General features: G+C 44.5%; 1 protein-coding gene across 17 annotated transcripts in view; it reads right to left on the minus strand.

Moving 5' to 3' along the window:
- The window catches only part of ELF2 (E74 like ETS transcription factor 2), a 117,540-nt gene extending 101,392 nt beyond the window's left edge, over positions 1–16,148 (minus strand). For 5 of the 17 annotated variants that reach the window (XM_007999818.3, XM_007999811.3, XM_037992159.2 and 2 more), the window contains exon 1: positions 15,867–16,120. The gene's annotated coding sequence lies outside the window, so the exon portion shown is untranslated. Of the gene's footprint in view, positions 1–6,438; positions 6,580–15,866 lie in introns of all 17 variants that reach the window. The other 12 variants (XM_073017637.1, XM_007999824.3, XM_007999823.3 and 9 more) reach the window with 6 other exon arrangements.
- Positions 16,149–17,401: the final 1,253 nt, after the last annotated feature.

Genomic DNA, 17,401 nt, shown 5'->3' on the forward strand with positions numbered 1-17,401 from the left:
AAAAAGATCCATTTGCCTTGTTTGGGAAGAGATTAATGGGTGGAAGTTTCAGTGGGGGAGTAGGTGGGAGTGGCCAGATGAGGAGGAGAAAAACTGCCCTGAGGGATAGAAGTTGTAACACTAGCTGCTTTTTTAGCTACCTTACCAGCATAAGCATTGTCCTGAGCATTGGGATCTGATGCCTTTTGATGGCTGCTTTTTTAGCTACCTTATCAGCATAAGCGTTGTCCTGAGCAATGGGATCTGATGCCTTTTGATGGCCCTTGCAGTGAGTGACTCCAACTTCCTTTGGAAATAAAGCAGCCTTGAGAAGCGTTTTTATTAAAGAAGCATTAATGATAGAGGAACCTTGTGTAGTGAGGAAACCTTTTTCTGCCCATATAACAGCATGGTGGTGCAGGATATGGAAGGCATATTGAGAGTCAGTATAAATATTGACGCATAGTCCCTTTGCAAGAGTGAGGGCCCAAGTTAAGGCAATGAGTTTGGTTTGCTGAGAGGTAGTGGAGGGGGGCAGAGTGCTAGCCTCAATGATAGATGTGGAAGATACTATAGCATGGCCTGCAGGCCAGGCACAGTGGCTCCCGCCTATAATCCCAGCACTTTGGGAGGCCGAAGTGGGCGGATCACTTGCGGTCAGGAGTTCAAAACCAGCCTGACCGACATGGTGAAACCCTGTCTCTACTAAAATATACAAAAATTAGCCAGGCATGGTGGCAGGTGACTTAATCCCAGTTACTTGGGAGGCAGAGGCAGGAGAATAGTTTGAACCCGGGAGGCGGAGGTTGCAGTGAGCCGAGATCAAGCCATTGCACTCAAACCTGGGGGATAAGAGCGAGACTTCTCTCAAAAAAAAAAACAAAAAGAACAAGGTTTAATTTTTTTTTTTTTTTTGAGACTGAGTCTCGCTCTGTCACCAGGCTAGAGTGTAGTAGCGCAATCTCAGCTCACTGCAACCTCTACCTCCTGGGTTCAAGTGATTCTCCTGCCTCAGTCACCCAAGTAGCTGGGATTACAGGTGCACGCCACCATGTCCAGTTTATGTTTGTATTAGTAGAGACGGGGTTTCACCATGTTGGTCAGGCTGGTCTCAAACTCCTGACCTTGTGTACACTATCATTATGCCACTGCACTCTAGGCTGGGCAATAGTGAGAGACCCTAACTCAAAAAATAAAAAAAAATAAGATGATTCTCATCTATAAAATACTGATACATGATAGACAGTTCAAAATTTCTTGCTTCCTAGGTTTTCATGAAAAATCAAGATTACTAAGTTAGAAATTCTAAGTAGTGTATATAATTCTGTATATGAAGTGTAACAAAAAACATGTGGCTTTGATGAGAGAAATTATGAGAAAAGCATAAGAACGTATTATTCATTGAGAAAAAAGAATAACTGTAAATTCAGAGGTTATTTGAGGTTATTTCAAAAACTAACATTTAGGAAGGAAATAAGATAAAAAAGACTCAGTAAGCATGAGAGAGAAATACAAAGAAAGTTATAAGGATGTAATTTTGGCAAGGAGGGTTGAAAGGAGAATAACTTTTTAAAATGATAAGGAAAAAAGAAAGTAAACTGTATCCTAAAGTAAAATGACTGATTATTTAAGAAAGAGAAGGTATAGGACAAAGCTAAAGGCCCAAGAATGTTGTGGAAGATCTGATTAAGCTGTGGAAGGTTCGTGAAGGATGAATTTATTAAAGAAATTTTGGGCCGGGTGCGGTGGCTCAAGCCTGTAATCCCAGCACTTTGGGAGGCCGAGACGGGTGGATTGCGAGGTCAGGAGATCGAGACCATCCTAGCTAACATGATGAAACCCCGTCTCTACTAAAAAGACAAAAAACTAGCCGGGCGAGGTGGCGGGCGCCTGTAGTCCCAGCTACTTGGGAGGCTGAGGCAGGAGAGTGGCGTAAACCCGGGAGGCGGAGCTTGCAGTGAGCTGAGATCTGGCCACTGCACTCCAGCCCGGGCGACAGCGCGAGACTCCGTCTCAAAAAAAAAAAAAAAAAAAAAATTTTGTGTGGGGGCCAGACACAGTGGCTCATGCCTGTAATCCCAGCACTCTGGGAGGCCGAAGCAGCCAGATCACTTCAGCCCAGGAGTACAACACCGGCCTGTACAACATGGTGAAACCCCATCTCTCCAAAAAATACAAAAATTAGCCAGACACACTGGCATGTGCCTGTAGTCTCAGCTACTCAGGAGTCTGAGGTGGGAGGATCACTTGAGCCTGCAAATGACATGTGATAGCAGTGGAGACAGAGTCCCTCTATCAAAAAAAGGAAGTAGGAAAGAAGGAGGGAAGGAGAGAGGGAGGGGAGTTGAGGAAGGAAGGAAGGAAGGAAGGAAGGAAGGAAGGAAGGAAGGAAGGAAGGAAGGAAGGAAGGAAGGAAGGAAGGAAGAGAGAAGAGAAGAGAAGAGAAGAGGGGAAGGGGAAAGGGAAAGAGGAAGGAAGGAAGGAAGGAAGGAAGGAAGGAAGGAAGGAAGGGAGGGAGGGAGGGAGGGAGGGAGGGAGGGAGGGAGGGAAAGAGAGAACGAGAGAAAGAGTGAAAGAGAAAGAAAGAGAGAGAGAAGAAGAAAACAGAGGAAGGAAGAAAAGGAAGGAAGGAAGGAAGGAAGGAAGGAAGGAAGGAAGGAAGGAAGGAAGGAAGGAAGGAAGGAAGGAAGGAAGGGGAAAGAAAAGAAAGAAAAAGAAAGAAAGAAAGAAAGAAAGAAAGAAAGAAAGAAAGAAAGAAAGAAAGAAAGAAAGAAAGAAAGAAAGAGAGAGAGAGAGAAAGAAAGAAAAGAAAGAAAAAGACAGAAAGAAAGAAAGAAAGAAAGAGAGAGAGAGAGAAAGAAAGAAAGAAAGAAAAGAAAAGAAAAGAAAAGAAAGAAAGAAAGAAAGAAAGAAAGAAAGAAAGAAAGAAAGAAAGAAAGAAAGAAAGAAAGAAAGAAAGAAAGCAAGCAAGCAAGCAGGGGGAGGGAGAGAAGGCAGACAGGCAGGAAGGCGAGGGAGGGAGGGAGGGAAGGAGGAAGGGAGGAAGGGATGGAGGAAGGAAGGAAGGAAGGAAGGAAGGAAGGAAGGAAGGAAGGAAGGAAGGAAGGAAGGAAGGGATTTTTCATACGATTAAGTTGGCTACAAATAAAAGAAAATTAGTTACAAGCTTTCTAAAAGTTTAGCTTTGGTCAGGCACAGTGGCTCACGCCTGTAGTCCCAGCACTTTGGGAGGCAGAGGTGGATCACCTGAGGTCAGGAGTTCAAGACCAGCCTGGACAACATGGAAAAACACCATCTCTACTAAAAAATACCAAAATTAGCTGGACATGGTGGCATGTGCCTGTAGTCCCAGCTACTCTGGGGGCTGAGTCAGGAGAATCACTCGAATCTGGAAAGTGGAGATTGCAGTGAGCCAAGACTGTGCCACTGCACTCTAGCCTAGGTGACAGAATGAGACCCTGTTTCAAAAACAACAACAAATACCTAAAATTTTGGTCCCCTGTGTTAGAACAAGCTTTTCTTGAAGTCTTGATATGTTCTTAGTAAAAACTGCAGAGGTTTTTATGTTTACTTCAGAAATGTTTCTTTAAATTTTCAAACATCTTCTGAACTGCAGCTTTATAGTTTAGAGCAATTCTGTATTCTTGGCTTTTCCTGATGTGTCTGAATTGCTCCATTTAACCCAGAATTTCCCATGATTTTACTAAGAGCCATGTATTTCCTGCTCAAGGTACTAGTTTTCTTGTTTACATTTCTCTATAATATGGTGTACACTCATAACCTTGGACATACATTCTTCCTGTGTCAGCCTAAATTCAAGTAATTTTTCATCAGGTCCAACTTCCAAGTTATCTAAATGGGATTCCCATTAGGAGAAGCAATCTCATTGCAGGAAGTTTTCTTTGCCTTTTTGTTAATTGGCCCAAGAAACAAAGATTTTGCATCTTATGAAGATAATCCCTGTATTTCATGCTGTCTTTATTGGGGTTTTTGGTTACTTAGGAAAACTGGGCTTTGGAAGGGTTAAGGGTTTTGGATTTGTTTTGTTGTTGTTGTTGTTGTTTCCCATCCATGTAACTTTCTGTATTGCTTTTGAAATCTTTTTATTATTACTGTGGTTAAATTAATGACTATTATTTCACAGTGACCTATGATTATGTTTTGATCAGGTGTTTTAAACCTTTTGATATCTTTGGTAGACTTTCCCAGGATCAAGTTCTAAATTAAGTCTTTCAGCTTGGCGCGGTGGCTCATGCCTGTAATCCCAGCACTTTGGGAGGCCGAGGTGGGTGGATCACTTGAGGTCAGAGTTCGAGACCAGCCGAACCAACATGGAGAAACCCCGTTTCTACTAAAAATACAAAATTAGGCCAGGCGCAGTGGCTCATGCCTGTAATCCCAGCTACTCAGGAGGCTGAGACAGGAGAATTGCTTGAACCCCGAAGGCAGAGGTTGCAGAGAGTTGAGATCGCACTACTGCACTCCAGTCTCAGAAAAATAAAAAATAAGTAAGTCTTTCTTGGCCTCCAACTAACTTTAGGATGTTCCACAGGGCACTGGACCTTCTCAAAGATTTCTGAAACAGAGACGCTGATCTAAATCAGGATTATTTGATATGATGAATTATATGGAAAGCATTGACAAATAAGTGATTCTAGATCTTCTTTTCGTTACATTTATTGATATATTAATATGAATATTCCAAAAGTACATAAAACTCTTAGAAATCTAATATGTCATCAGTCATAATTCTAGTATATGTTACATGCCACAAAAATAACTGAATTTGTCAACTGCTGATTATAAATAATGAACTTCATCAGATTCTTAACCATGGCTATTCTAAATCTTCATCATTCACCAGTTTTGATTCTTCTCTAAAAACAGGCTGGGCATGGTGGCTCACATCTGTAATCCCAGCACTTTGGGAGGCCGAGTTGGGCGGATCACGTGAGGTCAGGAGTTCGAGACCAGCCTGGTCAACATGGCTACTAAAAATACAAAATTTTAGTCTTTAATCTCTGGTCTCTACTAATTGTAGTCTTTGGTCTCTACTAATTTTAGTCTTTAGTGTCTACTAAAAATACAAAAATTACCCAAGGTAGTGGTATGCACCTGTAATCCCAGCTGCTTGGGAAGCTGAGACACAAGAATCGCTTGAACCCAGGAGGCGGAGGTTGCAGTGAGCCGACATCAGGCCACTGCACTCCAGCCTGGGCAATAGAGTGAAACTCCATCTCAAAAAATAAATAAAATTTAAAAATAAATAAAAATAAAAATATCTGCAATCAGATTCATGGAAAAGACTTGTACAATTAAATATACATTTCTAATAACTTTAAGCTCAATGAACTAAAAATTTTCCAGAATTCTAATGAAGAAATTGATTAGTTAGAAAAACTGCTAATTAAGATTAAGCAACACAAAATATGAGATTAAATAATCAACGATATTTTTATGACTTTTATTTGAAACATTGTTGGTTCTTTACTTAAATGTTCAGTTTTCCAGATTTAAGAAAACTTTTTCTCTTAAAGTATCAATCATTTACAGTAATTTGGTAAGATAATACTTCTCTCAACAAAAGTGAAAGCATTTACTTTTTCTCCCTACTTGATCCCTCTGCATTAGGTATTGGTTAAGTAAAATTCAGAAACTATTCATGAGTCTTCTTATTTTTCTGATAATATAGTGTTGTTACTCTAAGTTCACAAAAATCTGCTCTCTTTATAACAGGATACAATTGGAAACATTAGTTATATTGCCAAGGCTTTGACTGGAATATCATATTTAAGAATGTGCACAAAACGTCTGGGTTCAGGTGTTCCCATCCTTACAGTGAGAGAACATAATCTGTCACTTCTTGGCTGGCCCAGGAACCTTACGGCTGTAGGTGAAATCTAATGCCTGCCTTGGTTTGGCTTCCTAGTCTTGAAAGTTCATAAATCTGAGATTTCTTTGTGGCCAACAGCTATTCTTGCTGCACTTAAGTAAATAATCAGACAAAAAAACTGTTAAAACTATTTTATAAACAAATTTGTCTTATTCTGATTATCTCTGGTAGAAACTGGGATGACTATAAAGAGAAAAGTTACATTTCTAAAGAAAAGCTATACTGTATCTGTTATTAGACTGTAGCCCTGTACACTGTATTTGAGTTTTTATTATCTACCTGCAAACTGGCCTAGATTCTAAATTCTTCTAGCTTCCTCCAATCCAAATTTCTTCCACAGAATTATTAAAACAGAAATTGCTCTGTTCCTGAAGCCCTATAAGCTGAAACTCGATGAATTTTAAGGGACAAGTCTGGTACTCGAAGTCTGAGCCACACAGAAAAGTTCACCAAACTGCCCAATGCTTTAACCAGAGATATTCAAACTGCAAGCCAGGACAAGAAGTCGATGGTTCCGCACTATGGACAGCTTTTCCCAAGATAACTGAACAAGGGGAGACTCTTACCCTTCTTAAGGCGCAGCTTTTTCACTTGGCAAGATAATGTTGTAATTGAAATTTCACAATCAGCAGCTTCTACTGGTAACTTGACAGAACTTGACCTAAGAGATCCTTCAGTCCATCTAGTGGGTGACTCTGGCAACATCCCTAAAAAAATTGTTCACACTCTGCTTTAATTCAACCCAGTTATGGAATACCGAATGATAACATTGCTCTGCATTAGCTATTGGTTAAGTAAAGAAATGTCTGTGCTATTACTAATACTACACAATTTACCTGGATAAATTCCTTTGAGGAAGTTGAGACTCATATGTAAAATAAGAAAACAGACCACATGGTCACAACAGGTCTGATCTAGTTTTCCATGGTCACTTGGTTTATTCAACTGACTGCCCTTAGGTCTAGCTTCATGGCTCAAAACCATTACGTAAACTGGTATTATCATATTATTATTAAGTTTACTTTGTATTTTCCTTTTTAAACTTTGTACATGTTATTTGTTACATTTCTGTAGAAGTACTACTCCCAACAGAATTATACCGGGCTGGCCCTACACCCTGAGATGATAGCCTACATTTAAGGAACAGACAAAAACTGATCTTAATAACGGATTTCTGGCAGACTTAGCCTGAGAATCACTCCCTCCAAACTTCCCTTGTTGCTCAAATGTGACTGAAGGGGTCCTGACACTGACTCCTAGTTTGCCAAGCACTCCCTCCAACATGGGACCATACCAACAACCCAGGACAGGTCCATCCTGGCACCTAAAGATAATTAAAACCTAACTACAAGATGACTGATCAGTGATGCTTCCAAAGAAAGATCCTTTTTGTTTTGTTTTGTTTGTTTTTCTAGAGACAGGGTCTCACCATGTTGCCCAGGTGGGTCTCAAACTCCTGGGCTCAAGCAATCCTCCTGCCTCTGCCTCCCAAAGTGCTAGAATTACAGGCATGAGCCACTGTGCCTGGGTCTAAAGAAAGATTTTGATCAAAAGAGAGAAAAGTGAAAGTTGTTAGAATTAAAATTGAGTCATTTGTGTTAAAAGCCCTGACAAATGGAGCCAGAGAAAGTCATGAAAGGAGGGTTCGCATGCAAGAATACCTGATTTAAAAAAATAACTATTGCCTGGGCATAGTGGCTCACGCCTGTAATCCCAGCACTTTGGGAGGCAGAGACAGGCAGGCCACACTCGTAATCCCAGCACTTTGGGAGGCAGAGGTGGGTGGATCACTTGAGTTCAGGAGTTTGAGACCAGCCTGGCCAACATGATGAAACCCCATTCCTACTAAAAATACAAAAATTAGCTAGGCGTGGTGGCGCAGGCCTGTCGTCCCAGCTATGTGGAAAGCTGAGGCAGGAGAATTGCTTGAACCCAGGAGGCAGACATTGCAGCAAGCCGAGATTGTACCTCTGCACTCCAACCTGGGCAACAGAGCGAGATTACATCTCCAAAAAAAAAAAAAAATTGATCACAAAAAAACCCATAAAGGCCACAACCTTGCACAAAGGCAATTGCAACCTTACACACACAAAAAATACTTCTGCAAGGATATCTGCCCAGTAACTTCGTGTCCAACCTCAGATTGGCACCACTCTTGTCATTGATCTTTATAGCCAAAGAAAACTGATTTAAAACGATGATGTAATCCTCCTCATTTTTCCTTTAAAAATCTATGTCTTACTTTACCTCCCTGAATATGTACATAGTTTACTATGGTATGCATATTTCCATTATAATGCCCATTCCTGAATAAATATTGTTTTCTTTCAGAGGGACTCTCTGTCTTTTATTTAGGTTGACAGAACAATCTGTATGTAAAAGATGAATTTAGAACTTGATTTCTCACCATACACAGAAGTTAATTCAAAATAGATGATAAAATCTAACTATTAGAGTTAAAACTATAAAACTTCTAGAAAACAGAAAAATCTCAAGATCTGGAATTAGGCAGAGAGTTCTTACATAAGACAACAAAATCATGATCTATAAAAGAAAAAATTCAGAAACCACACTTCATTAAAATTTAAACTAATTACACTTTAAAAGATGTCAATCACCATTTTTTTTTTTTTTTTTTTTTTTTTTTTTGAGACGGAGTCTCGCTCTGTTGCCTAGACTGGAGTGCAGTGGAGCAATCTCAGCTCACTGCAACCTCCACCTCCTGGGTTCAAGTGATTCTCCAACCTCAGCCTCCTAAGTAGTTGGGACTACAGGTGCACACTACCACACCGGCTAATTTTTGTATTTTCAGTAGAGATGAAAATCTCTACTGAGATTGGGGTTTTACCACGTTGGCCAGGCTGGTCTCAAATGCCTGACCTAGAGATCTGCCCATCTTGGCCTCCCAAAGTGCTGGGATTACAGGTGTGAGCCACCGCGCCCAGCCACCAATTTTTTAAGCAATGAAAAGACCAGCAACAGACTGTGAAGAAATATTTGCAGATCATATATCTATTAAAGAACTTACATCCAGAATATATTTAAAAAAAAAAAAACCTTCTTACAACTCAGTAAGTCAAACAACCCAATTTTATTATATTATATTTTATTTTTTTGAGACAGAGCCTTGCTCTGTCGCTAGGCTGGAGTGCAGTGTTGCAATCTCAGCTCACTGCAACCTCCGCCTCCCAGGTTTATGCAATTACCCTACCTCAGCCTTCTGAGTAGCTGAGATTATAGGCATGCGCCACCACCTCCAGCTAATTTTTGTATTTTTAGTAGAAACAGGGTTTTGCCATGTTGGCCAGGCTGGTCTTGAACTCCTGACCTCAGGTGATCCACCCACCCCGACCTCCCAAAGTGCTGGAGTTACAGGCATGAGTCACCACACCCAGCCCAAACAACCCAATTTTAAAAGGAGCAAAAGATCTGAATAGCGATGTCATAAAAAAAAAAAAATGGGTCAGATACAGTGGCTCATGCTTGTAATCCCACCACTTTGGTAGGTCAACACAGGAAGATCTCTTGAGCCCAGGGGTTCAAGAGTAGCCTGGGCAATGCAGTGAGACCCCCATCTCTACAAAAAATAAAAATTAAAAATTAACCTGGCATGGTGGTATGCACCTGCATTCCCCATTCCCAACTACTCAAGAGGCTGAGGTAGGGGGACTGCTTGAGCCCAGGAAGTCAAGGCTACAGGGAGCTCTGGTCGCACCACTGCACTCCAGCCTGGGCAACAGAGTGAGACCCTGTCTTTTGCCCATTTATGCCAAGAGTTCCATTACTGGAATGCTAAACTTGTGGGAATTATTAATATCCTACTGCTCAAGGTAATCGCCAAGGTCTGATTTTTCACCAAAAAAAAAAAAATTGCAACTTTAGACATAAATAGGTCAAGAAAAAAAGACACATGAAAAGATGCTCAATACTATGAGTCATAAGGAAAATTAAAATTAAATCACAATGACTCCACTAAACAGTATACAGAGAAAAAAAGAAAAAAAAAAAAAAACACAACGAATCACCAAAATCAGACTGGGCATGGTGGCTCACGCCTGTAATCCTAGCACTTTGGGAGGCCAAGGCCGAAGGATTGCCTGAGCTCAGGATTCGAGACCAGCCTGGGCAACATGGTGAAACCCCGTCTCCACTAAAAGTACAAAAAATCAGCTAAGCATAGTTGTGCTCAGCTGTAATTCCAGCAGCTTGGGAGCTGAGGCATGAGAATTGCTTGAACCCAGGAGGGAGAGGTTGCAGTGAGCTTAGAATGCTCCACTGCACTCCAGCCTGGGCGGCAGAGTGACTCAAAGACAAACAAACACATTCATATCCATTAGAACAGCTATAATTTTTTAAAAAGACAATAATAAGTGTTGGCAAAGATATGAAGAAAACTGGAACTCTCAAACATTGCTGTTAGCAATATAAGATGTTACGGCCACTTTGGGAAACAGTTTGGCAGTGTCCTAAAAAGCTAAACATATGATGCTGTAATTTTACTCCTAGATAGCTAACCAAGAGAAACAAAACCATATGTTCACATAAAGACTTGTACTCTAATGTTTGAGTATTATTCAAAAGAGTCAAAAACTGGAAATAATCGAAACACCTTTATACTGGTCAACAGTTAAAGTGTGTTACAGTAATCTCCCCTAACCTACAGCTTTACTTTCCAGTTTCAGTTACCCACAGTCCAACATGTTCTGAAAATGATAAATGGGGCCGGGCGCGGTGGCTCACGCCTGTAATCCCTGCACTTTGGGAGGCCGAGGCGGGCAGATCACGAGGTCAGGAGATCGAGACCATCCTGGCTAACCCGGTGAAACCCCATCTCTACTAAAATACAAAAAAATGCGCCGGGCGCAGTGGCGGGCGCCTGTAGTCCCAGCTACTCAGGAGGCTGAGGGAGGAGAATGGCGTGAACCCGGGAGGCGGAGCTTGCAGTGAGCTTGCAGTGAGCCACCGCACTCCAGCCTGGGCAACTGAGCGAGACTCCGCCTCAAAAAAAAAAAAAAAAGATAAATGGAAAATTTCAGAAATAAACAATCTATGTTTTAAATTGTGTGCCATTCTGAATAGCATGATGAAAACTCATACCATGCCGCTCTGCCTCGGACGTGAATCATCCCTTTATCCACCATATTCACGCTGTCTACACTACCTGCTTAGTGGCCATCTCAGCTATCAGATCAACTAGTATCGTAGTGCTAGTGTTCAAGTAACCCTTATTTTACTTAATAATGGCTCAAATGTTCAAGAGTAATGAGGATGACAATTTGGATATGCCAAAGAGAAGCTGTAAAATATTTCTTTTAAGTGAAAAAGTGAAAGTTCTCAATTTAATAAGAAAAAAAACTTTATGCTGAGTTTGCTAACATCTACAGTAAGAAATCTTCCATCTATGAAATTGTGAATAGCATATTGTTGTAACTATTCTATCATACTGTTTTTAATCTCTTATTATGCCTGATTAACAAACTAAACTAGGTATACAGATACAAAAAAATATATAAGATTCAATACTACCTGAGATTTCAGGCATCCACTGGGGGTCTTGGAATGTATCCCACATAGATAAGGGGGGGGATTTTCATATACTCATACAAAGAAATACTATTCCAAAATAAAAAGGAACAAAAAACTGATAAACGCTACAATATGAATGAATCCCAAAAACATTATGTCAAGTGAAAGAAGCCAGATACGAAAGACTACATATTGTACAATTCCATTTATACAATTCCAAAATATCCAGAAAAAGCAAATGAATTAAGACAAAACCAATCAGTGATTGCCTGAGACTGGGGCTGGGAATAAAGGTTAACTGCAAACAGGCTGGAGGGAATTTTGGAGGCAATGGAAATGTTCGAAAACTAGCTCAAGGTGATAGTTTCAAATTCTATATATTTACTAAAAAGTATTGAATTATATACTCAAAATGGATAATTTTTTTGGTATCAGGTAAGTCAAAAGCTAATTTATTAAAAAGTGTACATACCCAAAGAAATGACATCTACACAAAAACACGAATATTCATAGCAGCATAATAGCCCAAAAAAATAGAATCTTAAATGTCCATCAACTGATGCAGAGATAAATAAAATGTAATATATCCCTAAATAGAATATTACTCAGCAATAAAAAAAAAAAGTGACTATAGGCTGGGTGCAGTGGCTCATATCTGGAATCCCAGCACTTTGGGAGGCTGAGGCGGGTGGATCACGGGGGTCAGGAGATCGAGACCATCCTGGCTAACACAGTGAAATCCCATCTCTACTAAAAATACAAAAAATTAGCTGGGCATAGTGGCACGTGCCTGTAGTCCCAGCTACCTGGCAGGCTGAGGCAAGAGAATCACTTGAACCCAGGAGGCAGAGGTTGCAGTGAGGCGAGATCGTGCCACTGCACTCCAGTCTGGGCAACAGAGCGAGACTCCATCTCAAAAAAAAAAAAAAAAAGTGACCATAAAAAATTTTTTTAATTAAAAAGGACCAGGTACAGTGGCTCACGCCTGAAATCCCAGCACTTTGAGAGGCCAAAGCGGGAGGATTGCTTGAGCCCAGGAGTTCAAGACTACCCTAGGCAATATGGTGAAACCCCATCTCTATAAAAAAGAAAATAGATTGGCTGGGCACGGTGGCTCACCCCTGTAATCCCGGCACTTTGAGAGGCCGAGGCGGGTGGATCACGAGGTCAGGAGATCAAGACCATGCTGGCTAACATGGTGAAACCCCGTCTCTACTAAAAATACCAAAAAAAAAAAAAAAAAATTAGCCGGGTGTTGTAGCATACACCTGTGGTCCCAGTTACTCAAGAGATTGAGGCAGGAGAATAGCTTGAACCAGCAGAGGTTACAGTGAGCCAGATCGTACCACTGCACTCCAGCCTAGGCGACAGAGCGAGACTATGTCTCAAAAAAAGAAAAATAAAAAAAGAAGAAAACAGATGAAACTAAAAAAGAAAAAAAAAAAGAAATGAAGTACCGACACATATTACAACATGGATATACTTTGAAAGCATTATGCTAAGCGAAAGAAGCCAGTCACAAAAGACCACATATATGGTTTCATTTATATAAAATGTCCGGAATAGTCTAATCTATAAAGATAGAAAGTCGATGTTGCATAGGACTGGAGTGCTGAGGGAAAATGAAAAGCGACTGCTAATGGATATGGGGATCTTTTGGGGGATGATTAAAATGCTCTAAAATTGATTATAGTGATGACTGCACAACTTTGAATATACAGTCGGCCCTCCACATCCATAAGTTCTGAATCCATGGATTCAATCAATGAGGTACAGAAACTACTAAAAAAAATTGTCTGTAAATGAACATGTAGAGACTTTTTTCCTGATCATTATCCCTAAACAACACAGTATAACAACTATTTACATAGCATCCACATTGTATTAGGTAGTATAAGTAATCTGGAGATGATTTAAAGCATACAAGAGGATATGCATAGTTTATATGCAAATAATATGTCGTTTTTATTTCTTCATTTTTCCTAAGAGACAGAATTTTGCTCTGTCACCCAGGCTGGTGTCCAAACTCTGGTCTCACGAGATCCTCCCACCTCAACCTCCTGAATAACTGGGATTACAGGCACAGGCCACCGCATCGAGCAACTATGCCATTTTATTTTAGGGACCTGAGCATCCATAGATTCTAGTATCTGAGAAAGGTCCTAGAACCAACCCCCAACAGATACCGATGGACAACCGTACTTAAAAACCACTGAATTGTTCACCTGCAAAATGGAGTAATTTTTTTTTAATTAATTAATAAGCCCACTAAACTGTATACTTTGAACTGACTAGTATGTGAATTATATCACAATGACGTTGTTACCCCCTCCAAAAATGGTATACAACATGAGCAGGTAAAGCCATTAACATTAGCAAGACCCTACAGGCCACAGGTACCAATCTGTTTACTTAGGATAGAAAAATCCCAAAGTTACAAATTCTCTCCAACCATACTCAAGCTATTTTGTAAATGAGTATTTATGTCTGAAATAAGAGACAATGATTAATCCAATGAGTTAAATCACTAAACTTAAAAATAGGTTGACATAAATATTCAAATTTCAAATGCCCAGGATAGTCCAAGTTTTTTTTTTTTTTTTTTTTTTTTTTTTGGAGACAGGATTTTGCTCTTGTCGCCCAGGCTGGAGTGCAATGGCCCGATCTCGGCTCACTGCAACCTCCACCTCCTGGGTTCAAGCAATTCTCCTGCCTCAGCCTCCTGAGTAGCTAGGATTATAGGCGCCCGCCATCGCGCCCGGCTGATTTTTGTATTTTTAGTAGAGATGGGGTTTCACCATATTGGTCAGGCTGGTCTTGAACTCCTGACCTCAGGTGATCCGCCCACCTCTGCCTCCCAAAGTGCTGGGATTACAGGCGTGAGCCACCACGCCCTACCTGATATTCCAATTTTCCATTTCATGTGTTTAACTACTAGATATCGTCTCAATAATATTTACATGAATATACTGTGTACACTGTAATGCTCTATAAAAAGTTTTGTTATTCCTAAACTCCGTTAAATGTAATTTAACGGTTTCCAGTCCTATATAAGTCATTCTACCTTTTGAAGAAACTCCGAAACACAAATATCAATCCTTTCTTAGTAAAGCATACATCCTTCTCTGATTCTGGCACGAAAGAAAGTGCATAATTTACTTCTGGATAGAGAGTCACAGATAAAAAGGAAAGCAAATCTGATTATCAAGCACACGATTACTGTTCTCTCATCACCGGATTAAAATTTAAACCATTAAGCTGAAGTAAACGTTCATGAACATAAGAAAGGGGGGAATTTTTAACAGTTTTACAATGACGCGTCCTCCTCTTCCTCATTTAATGAAGTACTAAGAACTTAAAGGCTATTCTACAGCGAATCTGGCTCCTAGAAAGAGTCCATCCAGGATGCTGACAGAGGGAAAAGATTAGAAACTGTGCGATCTGGACTATTCTTGGTGTTACGGAGTATTTTTTCGGTCCTTTACGGACATGGAATAAAAATGCCCAAAAGGAGCAAGAGAGAGGGCTCGGATGCCCTGATCACAAAGCTCCTGGGGTAGAGACAGCATCCAGCCCTGGCAGAGCCCTCCCTGTCCTCCTTCCGCGCCCCTAGACCATCCCGTCGCGCAGTCCCTGAGGGCCAGCTTCGCGAGGATCCAGAAGGCGGTCGCTGGACGTGCGTGTTACGAGCCCGTTTTTGTTTTGTTTAAGAAACAGATTCCGATCTGAGCCAAGCCTCCCTGCCTCCCGGGGAACAGGGGGAGATGGCAGCAGGGTGCCGGCGTGGAGAGCGAGAATAAAAGAACGGCCGAGTACAACCTGTCGTGCAAGCTAGCAGCGCCAGGAAGGAAAGGTAAGCGGCGGCGATAAGGCACGACAGGGAAGGAAACTGGTGTCCAGCACCCCGCCTCAACCCAGCCACCCAGAGCGGCCGGAGCCTCCCAGGTCCCGCCCCGAGCTCGCGCCCAGCCCCGGCGCCGGCCGCAGACTCCCGCCCTACACAAACCCTCCCAGGACGCGCTTCCTCCGGAGCCGGACCCCCGCCCTGGCCTCCCGGCGGGATGAGGCGGGTCAGTTCAGTCCGCTTCTCGGCAGAGGTGACTCGCGCAGAGATGTAAACACGGCGAGACCAGCTGCGCTCGGCCCATCCCCCGCGCCGGGGTCTGTAACCTCTTCCCTCAGCCCTGCCCCGCGCCCCGCGCTCCCCGCGGGCAGGCGCTCAGCGCGCCTTCTCCTTTCTCCAAGTCCCGCTCCGCGACCGTTGCCCGGGGACACTCAGCCCCCTTCCCCCAGTCCCCGGTCGGTGTCACCGCCACAGCCGCCGGAAAACCCCTCCGCATACCCCGAAGCAAACAACACAAGCGCGGGGCGGGGGCGCGAAGGGAGGCGGCGGCACTCGGGACAGCTAGGCTTTATCGCCGCGCCCTTCGCGCTCCCTCTCACCAGCCTCGGCTGCCCGCGCTCTTACCTGCTCTCCGCGACGCCTGGGAAGACCGCGGCGTCCTTTTCCCTCTCAGCAGGGCCGCGGACTAGCAGCCGCGCCGTTGGCCGAGCGTCCGGAGGGAGCCGGGGCCTCCCCAGCAGCCCAAGCCGCTCCACAGGGAGAGGAGGAGACAAAACAGAGGCTCGCCGCCCCGCGCAGCGACCCCCGCCCGCGCCGCCCCACCGACCCCCAACCGCCTAGGCGACGGCGGCGACACAGAGCTCGGCGCGGGGAGCAATGGTGGCCCCCGCCCCGCTCCCGGCCCCCTCCCTCCACCCCCCGCCTCGGCTCCTCCCCCTCGGCCTCCTGCCGCCGCCACCAGGACACTGGAGTCCGCCTCCCCCTCCCCGCCAGCTCAGAGCGCTCCTCCCCTCCCCACGCGGCGGGGGGGCGGGGGCGGCACCGCCAGTCACCGCAGCGCCTGTCAAACGCGGGCCGGCTATTTATACCCCGCGGGGCCCCGCCGCCCTTAGGCCCCCACCAGCCCGCCGAACCTGCCTCTTTTGCTCTCTTGAATCCCGCCCTCCTCTCCTCGCCCAACTTCTCCCAAACCCGCCTTCCCAGGTAAAGACGCTCGTCACTTGTCCGGCTCCCTGCCTGGGGCTCCCCGATCTCGCTCTCCACTCCAGCCCCGGATTGATGCAGGGGGCTCTGCCGGACGAGGCAGGCGTGTGAGGACTACGGGGCCGCGCGTGCACCTGCAGCGCCCGCCGGCTTCCCCCAGCCGGCCGGGACCGCACGCGCACACCCTCGCCACTTAGGGGCCCCGCAGGCCCCGCCGTAACCGCATCCCCAACTCAGGACTCCCGCCCTTCTCCTCCGGAGATGGCCCCAGAGTCGGGCAGTCTGACAGTTACGAGGAGCGAGGTTTTGCAAAAACTCCTAGCCCGGTCCTTCCAGTCCCCACTCCTCAGCCTTGGCTAAGTGAAAGGTGGGGGTTCGGGCAAGAGCGCGACGCCGGCCAGGAGCGCGACGCCGGCCCCGCCCCTGCCGGTGACGCACGTGGCGCACCGCCCCGCCAGCCTCGCGCCCCTCGGCGCCGCCAGCTCCTCCTCCCCGCTAGCAATAGCTCGGCGTAGTACACCCGCGACCCCGCCCCATTCCCAGAAATTACCACCCGCCCAACAGCCCGGCCGCGAGGCGGTTGGTGCCGGCGTTTGCTGGCGGTCGGGTGGCGGGGCCCAGCGCGCAGCTGCGGAGCGCGGCGGGCGGCCCCTTGGCGCTGCCCGGGGAGCTGCGGGCAGCCGCACCGAGCCATTGTCGCTCCTTGCTCGGTCAGCAACGGAGAAGTAACTCAAGTCTGAGTGTTGTTGGTGCGAGAATGAGAGTGTTTTGGTGAGGGAGTATTTTGGCCCAAGTGCCTGCGAATTCGAAAACGAAAACCCAGCAGTAACTGCAAGCTTTTGGTTTCCACACTTTCACACAAAGGGGAGCCTTCGAGCGGGGCACTCTCACGCGCCTTCAAGTGCACAAAAGCCAATGACACGGTGCCCTGGGTTGCCTTGCGTAGGAGCGTCTCT

This window comes from Chlorocebus sabaeus, chromosome 7 (assembly GCF_047675955.1).
Source record: "Chlorocebus sabaeus isolate Y175 chromosome 7, mChlSab1.0.hap1, whole genome shotgun sequence".
NCBI classification, from domain to species: domain Eukaryota; kingdom Metazoa; phylum Chordata; class Mammalia; order Primates; family Cercopithecidae; genus Chlorocebus; species Chlorocebus sabaeus.